Source organism: Schistocerca cancellata, chromosome 5, assembly GCF_023864275.1.
Source record: "Schistocerca cancellata isolate TAMUIC-IGC-003103 chromosome 5, iqSchCanc2.1, whole genome shotgun sequence".
NCBI classification, from domain to species: Eukaryota; Metazoa; Arthropoda; class Insecta; order Orthoptera; family Acrididae; genus Schistocerca; species Schistocerca cancellata.
This window is the reverse complement of record NC_064630.1, coordinates 536,241,813-536,250,090: the sequence shown is the minus strand read 5'-3', so window position 1 is coordinate 536,250,090 and position 8,278 is coordinate 536,241,813. Positions and strand designations below refer to the sequence as shown.

The 8,278-nt window shown below is 40.0% G+C and overlaps 1 pseudogene; it reads left to right on the top strand.

The window, feature by feature from the left end:
* The first annotated feature begins 244 nt into the window (after positions 1–244).
* On the top strand, positions 245–362 carry LOC126189111 (5S ribosomal RNA; annotated as a pseudogene).
* The last annotated feature ends 7,916 nt before the right edge of the window (positions 363–8,278 follow it).

Genomic DNA, 8,278 nt, shown 5'->3' with positions numbered 1-8,278 from the left:
AGGAACCCATTAGGAGCGAGGTCGCAAAATGCTAACGACTTGCCAGTTTCTGTTGTTACTGGTTACTTTTCACGAAGCTTTCATTACCTTTGACTACAAAACTGAATAGCAAATCCTGTCTGAGACCCTCAAAAGCTGTGGTGAGTTTTTTATAGATTGTTGACGGTACGGAGATAGCAATAAACAACAATAAAACCAAAGAGCAGCGATTGATCTCCAATTTCAAACATTCTTTCAGAAAGGGAGCAACGACCATGCCGCAGTGGAAACACCGGTTCCTATCTGATCACCGAAGTTAAGTGCTGTCGGGCGTGGCCGGCTCTAGGATGGGTGACCACCTGGGCAGCCATGCGCTGTTGCCATTTTTCGGGGTGCACTCAGCCCCGTGATGCCAACTGAGGAGCTACTCGACCGAATAGTAGAGGCTTCGGTCAAAGAAAACCATCATCACGGCCGGGAGAGCGGTGTGCTGACCACATGACCCTCCTATCCGCATCCTCAGCTGAGGATGACACGGCGGTCGGATGGTCCCAATGGGCCACTTGTGGCCTGAAGACGGCGTGCTTTTTCAAAAAGGGGAAAGTCAATTACAACTTGTACCTGTAGGCGTGCCTATAAAATATGAATTACACAGGTATCAGTAAGAAATTATTGAAACTCAGCTGAAATCAAAATCAGTAGGTTTTGAGGATCTGAAGGAGTTTCGCTCAGGCTTTGGACGTGGTTCACAAATGAATTCACTCTGTTCTTATTTGTGTATATCTCGACTTCCTTAATCACAGAAATTAGTTGTATAGATCTTGTAGGAGTACGTTTAATAATGAACAGGAAAATAGGAATGCGGGTAAGCTACTACAAACAGCACAGTGAACGCATTATTGTGACCAAGATAGATACGAAGCCCACGCCTACCACAGTAGTACAAGTTTATATGCCTACTAACTCAGCAGATGACGAAGAAATTGAAGAAATGTGTGATGAAATAAAAGAAATTATTCAGATAGTGAAGGGAGACGAAAATTTAATAGTCATGGGCGACTGGAATTCGGTAGTAGGAAAACGGAGAGAAGGAAACGTAGTAGGTGAATATGGATTGGAGGGAAGAAATGAAAGAGGAAGCCACCTGGTAGAACTTTGCACAGAGCATAACTTAATCATAGCTAACAGTTGGTTCAAAAATGATAAAAGAAGGTTGTATACATGGAAGAAGCCTGGAGATACTGACAGGTTTCAGATAGATTATATAATGGTAAGACAGAGATTCAGGAACCAGGTTTTAAATTGTAAGACTTTTCCAGGGGCAGATGTGGACTCTGACCACAATCTATTGGTTATGAACTGTAGATTAAAACTGCAGAAACTGCAAATAAGGTGGGATTTTGAGGAGATGGGATCTGGATAAACTGAAAGAACCAGAGGTTGTAGAGAGCTTCAGGGAGAGCATTAGGGAACGATTGACAAGAATGAAGGAAAGAAATACAGTAGAAAAAGAATGGGTAGCTTTGAGAGACGAAATAGTGTAGGTAGCAGAGGATCAAGTAGGTAAAAAGACGAGGGCTAATAGAAATCCTTGGGTAACGGAAGGGAAATGGAATTAAATTGATGAAAGGAGAAAATATAAATATGAAGTAAATGAAGCAGGCAAAAAAGAATACAAACGTCTCAAAAATGAGATCGACAGGAAATGCAAAATGGATAAGCAGGGATGGCTAGAGGACAAATGTAAGGATGCAGAGGCTTATATCATTAGGGGTAAGATACATAGTGCCTACAGGAAAATTAAAGAGACCTTTGGAGAAAAGAGAACCACTTGCATGAATATCTAGTGCTCAGATGTTGCAAGCAAAGAAGGAAAAGCAGATAGGTGGAATGAGTTTACAGAGGGGTGAGTATACAAGGGCGATGTTCTTAAGGACAATATTATAGAAATGGAAGAGAATGTAGATGAAGATGACATAGGAGATATGATAGTGCGTGAACAGTTTGACAGAGCACTGAAAGCCCTACGTCGGATCAAGGCCCCGGGAGTAGACAACATTCCATCAGAACTACTGACGGCCTTGGGAGAGCCAGTCCTGACAAAACTCTACCATCTGGTGAGCAAGTTGTATGAGACAGGCGAAATACCCTCAGACTTCAAGAAGAATATAAAAATTCCAATCCCAATGAAAGCAGGTGTTGACAGATGTGAAATTACCGAACTATCAGTTTAATAAGGCACGGCAGCAAAATACTAACGCGAATTCTTTACAGACGAATGGAAAAAATAGTAGAAGCCGACCTCGGGGAAGATCAGTTTCGATTCCGTAGAAATATCGGAACACGTGAGGCAATACTGACCGTACGACTTATCTTAGAAGCTAGATTAAGGAAAGGCAAACCTACTTTCCTAGCACTCGTAGACTTAGACAAAGCTTTTGACAATGTTGACTGGAATACTCTCTTTCAAATTCTGAAGGTGGCAGGGGCAAAATACAAGGAGCGAAAAGCTATTTACAATTTGTACAGAAACCAGATGGCAGTTATAAGAGTCGAGGGACATGAAAGGGAAGCAGTGGTTGGGAAGGGAGTAAGACAGGGTTGCAGCCTCTCCCCGATGTTATTCAATCTGTATATTGAGCAAGCAGTGAAGGAAACAAAAGAAAAATTTGGAGTAGGCATTAAAATCCATGGAGAAGAAATTAAACTTTTGGGTTCGCCGATGTCATTGTAATTATGTCAGAGACAGCAAAGGACTTGGAAGAGCAGTTGAACGGAATGGCTAGTGTCTTGAAAGGAGGATATAAGATGAACATCAACAAAAGCGAAACAAGGATAATGGAATGTTGTCGAATTAAATCGGTTGATGCTGAGGGAATTAGATTAGGAAATGAGACACTTAAAGTAGTAAAGGAGTTTTGCTATTTGGGGAGCAAAATAACTGATGATGGTCGAAGTAGAGAGGATATAAAATGTAGACTGGAAATGGCAAGGAAAGCATTTCTCTAGAAGAGAAATTTGTTAACATCGAGTATTGATTTAAGTGTCAGGAAGTCGTTTCTGAAAAAGCCATGTATGGAAGTGAAACATGGACGATAAGTAGTTTGGACAAGAAGAGAGTAGAAGCTTTTGAAATGTGGTGCTACAGAAGAATGCTGAAGATTAGATGGGTAGATCACATAACTAATGAGGAAGTATTGAATAGGATTGGGGAGAAGAGAAGTTCGTGGCACAACTTGACTAGAAGAACGGATCGGTTGGTAGGACATGTTCTGAGGCATCAAGGGATCACCAGTTTAGTACTGGAGGGCAGTGTGAGGGTAAAAATCGTAGAGGGAGACCAAGAGATGAATACACTAAGCAGATTCAGAAGGATGTAAGTTGCAGTAGGTACTGGGAGATGAAGAAGCTTGCACAGGATAGAGTAGCATGGAGAGCTGCATCAAACCAGTCTCTGGACTGAAGACCACAACAAAAACAACAGATCTTGCACATACATTAGTTTTCAAAACATATGCATGATGTAATATTTCCTGATCAGCAGATCATAAAATAGCGTTAGTTTAATCTTAAGACGTTACAAAAACGTAATAATTGAAGTTCGGAAACCGAAGGCACATATTTCAAAAAGATGGTAGTAATACGCAAAATCTACTCTCAACATCCAAAAAATGAAAATGGCGTGTTGTTGAGCTTAGCTACCAAACGTCCCTGGCACCGGCGTTGCATGCTCTTTTTCATGTGGTTCAATAGTCTGTTTCCAGTCGAACCTATTGCTTAAAAACAGTTGAAATCTTAAAGACTCATTGATTGTGAACTACAAGGTGCACTTCCTGATCACAGAGCATTTCATATATATTACATAGGATATTATACAGGAAGTTGCTTTAAGTGCAGTACATATCGTCAGCAGGAAGTTGCTCGAAAGGGGCAGACATTATGGTTTATGACTAGGAGGTATGTATGATTTGCACGAATCTAATTGTTGTACTTCGTTTCTACACCCTTTGACGTTAATAATATAGCTCCCATTATCAACATTCCATACCGCTAAGGAAGCCTCTTTTCAAAATGTCCACCTAGCGAGGTGGCGCAGTGTTTAGCACACTGCAATCGGACTCGGGAGGACGACGGTTCAAACCCGCGTCCGGCCATCCTGATGTAGGTGTTCATGTTTTTCCTAAATTGCTCCAGCCAAATGCCGGGATGGTTCCTTTGAAAGGGCACGGCCGACTTCCTTCTCCATCCTTCCCTAATCTGATGAGACCGATGACCTCGTTGTTTGGTCTCTTCCCCCAAACAAACCAAACCAACCTCAAAATGTCCCTGTGATTACAAAATCGTCGTTGGACAAACAAAGCCTGAAGATTAATCATGGCATACGGTGCTCCCCAATGTACCAGTTTTGGGAGCTTCTTTCCGTTCAGTTCATGTATAGGCTAGGGAAGAATGATTGCTTAAAAGCTTTGCGACCTGTAATTAGTCTAATTTTCGCGATCCGTGGTAGTGATAGGTAGCGAGTATTAATATATTCCCGATTCCTCACTTAAAGCTGGTCCTTCCGCAGGACAATTTGCGTCTGTCTTCAAGAGTCTGCCAGTTCAGCTTTCTTCAGCATCTCCGTGACACCCTCACTAGGGTCCATCCAAACACGCAATGCTGTTTGGTACTGATTCTACGCACTGAAGAGATCTTCTAGAATAAATCGCAAGAGAGTTTTCTAAGCAATATCCCTGAAGACAAATCGCATGTTTACCACGAATGAAGTCTGCCATCTTCTTTACTTACGACCGAGGCAATGTTATTGTTATATTTCATTTCCCTATAAACTGTTACATCCCGGTATTCACAAAGTATATTTATGACTCAGAAATGGGCAGTCCGAGTTGTAAGTGGCGCAAGTTCACGAACCTCTTGCCTACACACGTTCAGGATTCTCGGAATTGTGGCATTGGCATCTCAATATTTATTTTCCTAAATGGCGTATTTTGGTAACAATGCGAGCCTATTCCCAACTATTAGCAGCTTGAAAGGTGGCTACACTGAGCCACAGCACCAGAAATCGCGCCAGAGAGTATTGTTCCGCCGCCTCCACTGGCAGTGATTATTGAGACGTAGCGGCAAGCAGTTCTTACCGAGAAGTTGTGGTGGACACTGCTTGTAGCTGAAGTCAGAGTGAGATGTGGTAGTGGAGAGTGTTGTTCCATGTTTTATGCAGTGGTTTGATGGGAGAGGTAGCAGATGTTATTCCAATGGAGATATTGTAATGGTCAGAGTGCTTTTCGTCAATATATATGAAGGTAATAAATATTATGTTGTTTATTTATTTGTGTGTCCTGAATAATGTGTCATTACAGGTTCAGTCAACAAAGCATCTGGCTGGTGTTCTTGTATTAGAGTGTAATTTTGGTTTTCTTGCACAATTATAGTATTTCTAATTTTCTTTTATCACGTCAGTATAAATGGTATTTAAAATTTCTTGTCTTGTTGAAGAAGAACCGTGCCAGATGTGCGTTGAGTCACATTACCACACACAGAACAACTACACTTGTGCTTTGTTGGCTTCGTAGATTTTATAGTTGCTGGGGACTTAATTAATTAATTGTATTAACTGAAATTTTCTTACATTCTTTGTTGTTATTCAAAGCGGTCAGATTGCGTACTAAAACTAGTCAGGGCCAGCCGTTTACGAGACTTGCGTAATCGGACTAACAGCAACTAAAAATATTTGCATTTTAAATAATTAAGCCCCCATGCACGTGGCGACCGCTGCTTCGGATCGTCCCTTGGAATCTTCTGATTGTAAAAATAGTAGACCGTAGCATTGTTGTAGTAATTTGTAGTTTAGTAATTGTAGTCTATTTTGCATGTGTAGATTTGGTAATTGTCATTCTTCTAATGGTATTTTCTTTTTTTTAGAATTTGATTTGTTGTCTTGTATACGCGTTTGACGCTTTTGTGCAATTATTTCAATTGTTCGTCAATCGTGTTTGAGGGAAATTTCGAGTGAATGGTATTGTTGGACATAAGGAGGCATTGTGTGTAATTTTCGTACAGTGACGAGTTTTGTATGTTTTGTAAATGATTACGCGATCAATGAAAAAGGCAAAAATGATGAATAGTCAGAATAACGAAATTGTTGACATGGCGAACTCGCCAACACAGGACAACAGTATGATGAATAATGGTGTTGAAAACAATTTAATAAGTCGGGAAAATAGTCCGGAAACAGTTCAAAATTTTTCACAATCGAAAAATTCTCAGATTGCGTGGTTAACGACAGAAGAAATGGAGCAGTTGATGGGTGCTATATTACAGTTGGGATCACAGATGGGAACTTTGCGATCTGAAATTAAAACTGATATGGGAACAATGGGATCACAGTTACGATCTGAATTAAAAACAGAAATGAAAGCAATGACAACACGGTTATGCTCACAAATAGGATCTGAATTAAAAACAGTGGCAACACGTTTAGATTCACGAATAGGGACATGTTTCAAAAATATGAAAGATGAATCAAAGAAAGAATTTAGAGAAGAAGTACAACCGATTTTGAATGCTCACAATAATAGTTTAATTTCAACAGGAATTAGACAAGAGGAACAGGACAGGGAACAGGAAGAAAAAGATCGCGTGATAGTACAAAAATTTTCAGAATTACATTTACAACGTGCAAAAGATAAGGAAGAAATACTTGAGAGAATCGAGGAACCCGTACCAAATGACAGAATAAATAACTTAACGCAACAGTGTGAACAGTTAACTACTAAATGTGACAATACTGAAACCCGAGTCGCGACACTTACGGAAGACGTAAATAAACAGAAAGAACAAATAGGTGACTTATCGGAAAGAGTTGAGGAGATTTCAGATAAACTGACAAGTCTTAGTTTAAATGGGGACAGAGATTCAGATGACACAGCTCCATTGCCATTTTCAGAAACCGAAGAGTACCAGAACATAAATAAGCATGTTGAAAATCAGGAAAAAATTAATGAACGCGTTAAAAGGGAGTCTGAGGCACTAGGAAAGCAAGTCAAACAAATTGAAAGCAAAATCGTAGGAAAGGACGGTAGAAGAAATTTGGAATCTCCGATAGCAGCGGGTTTTGAAGATAGTAATTTATTTCATTTACGAGAAGCAACAAGAGAGCGCCAGGCGCGCGAACTTTACAATAATCGACATTCGGACTGGGACAGACGCGGTAGGTCTTTGTCGCCACGAGGAGAAAACTTTGACTATAAACACTTTTTGACTGTTCGGAAATTTAAGATCTTCCGAAATTCTAAGAATGACATACATCCATGTGCATGGTTAGATCAATTTATGTACGCACTTCCGCTAAATTTGCCACTAAGTTACAAACTGAAATTTATGTGCAGCTATTAAAGTCCTCAGGGGATTCACTACTCTAAGTGAATAATTGCCGTAGCGAGCATAGGGCCCCGAGCTGTAGTGGTGCTATTTCTCTTTTAGTTTTCTGTACCGCTGCCTACTCTTTCACTATTCTTTGCATCTATCGAAACAACTCTTCAACTATCAATCTATCTAGAGAGCGTGTAAAAAATAACCGGATATGACTATTTTTACCCAAAAGTGACTTTGGAAATTACCGTTTGGACTTACTGTATTTTCAGCAGCATTCATTCGTAGTTTAAATGAAATTTTACCTGTTTATCTTCGTGACAATATTACTTCTTATGTCGACGACATTCTTATTGCTAAAAATTCTTGGAGTGAGCACAACAAAATTTTGGATTCATTGTTACGTATCTTTGCAAGAGTTGGCATTACAGTGAACTTAGAAAAATCTGAATTTGGTCGTTCTCAGGTGAGATTTCTCGGTCACATTATTTCTACAGAAGGTATTCTTCCTGATCCAGAAAATTTAGACGCTATTCGTAATTGTGCTGTTCCTACCACAAAACGTGATGTTCGTAGTTTTCTTGGTGTCTGTAATTTTCTTAGACGCTTTGTTAGATTGGACAATTTGGTCACACCTCGTTTTTGCGATCTATCTGGAAAGTTCTTTTTAAACGAAAATCGGTCGACAACTCTGTTTGGTTAGTTTGTATTCCTGATGAGTGGGTTAATAAGCTGATTTGGTATACGCATTTCAGTTATGCACACTTTGGTCCCAGAAAATGCTTCCATAAATTACGAGAAAATTGCTACTTCAGTAATATGGAAAAACGTATTCGATTTGTTCTTGCCAAATGCAAATTATGTCAAAAGGCTAAGCCGCCGACAGTTTCTCACAGAGCACCGTTGTTTCCTATCATTCCAGCAAAATTAA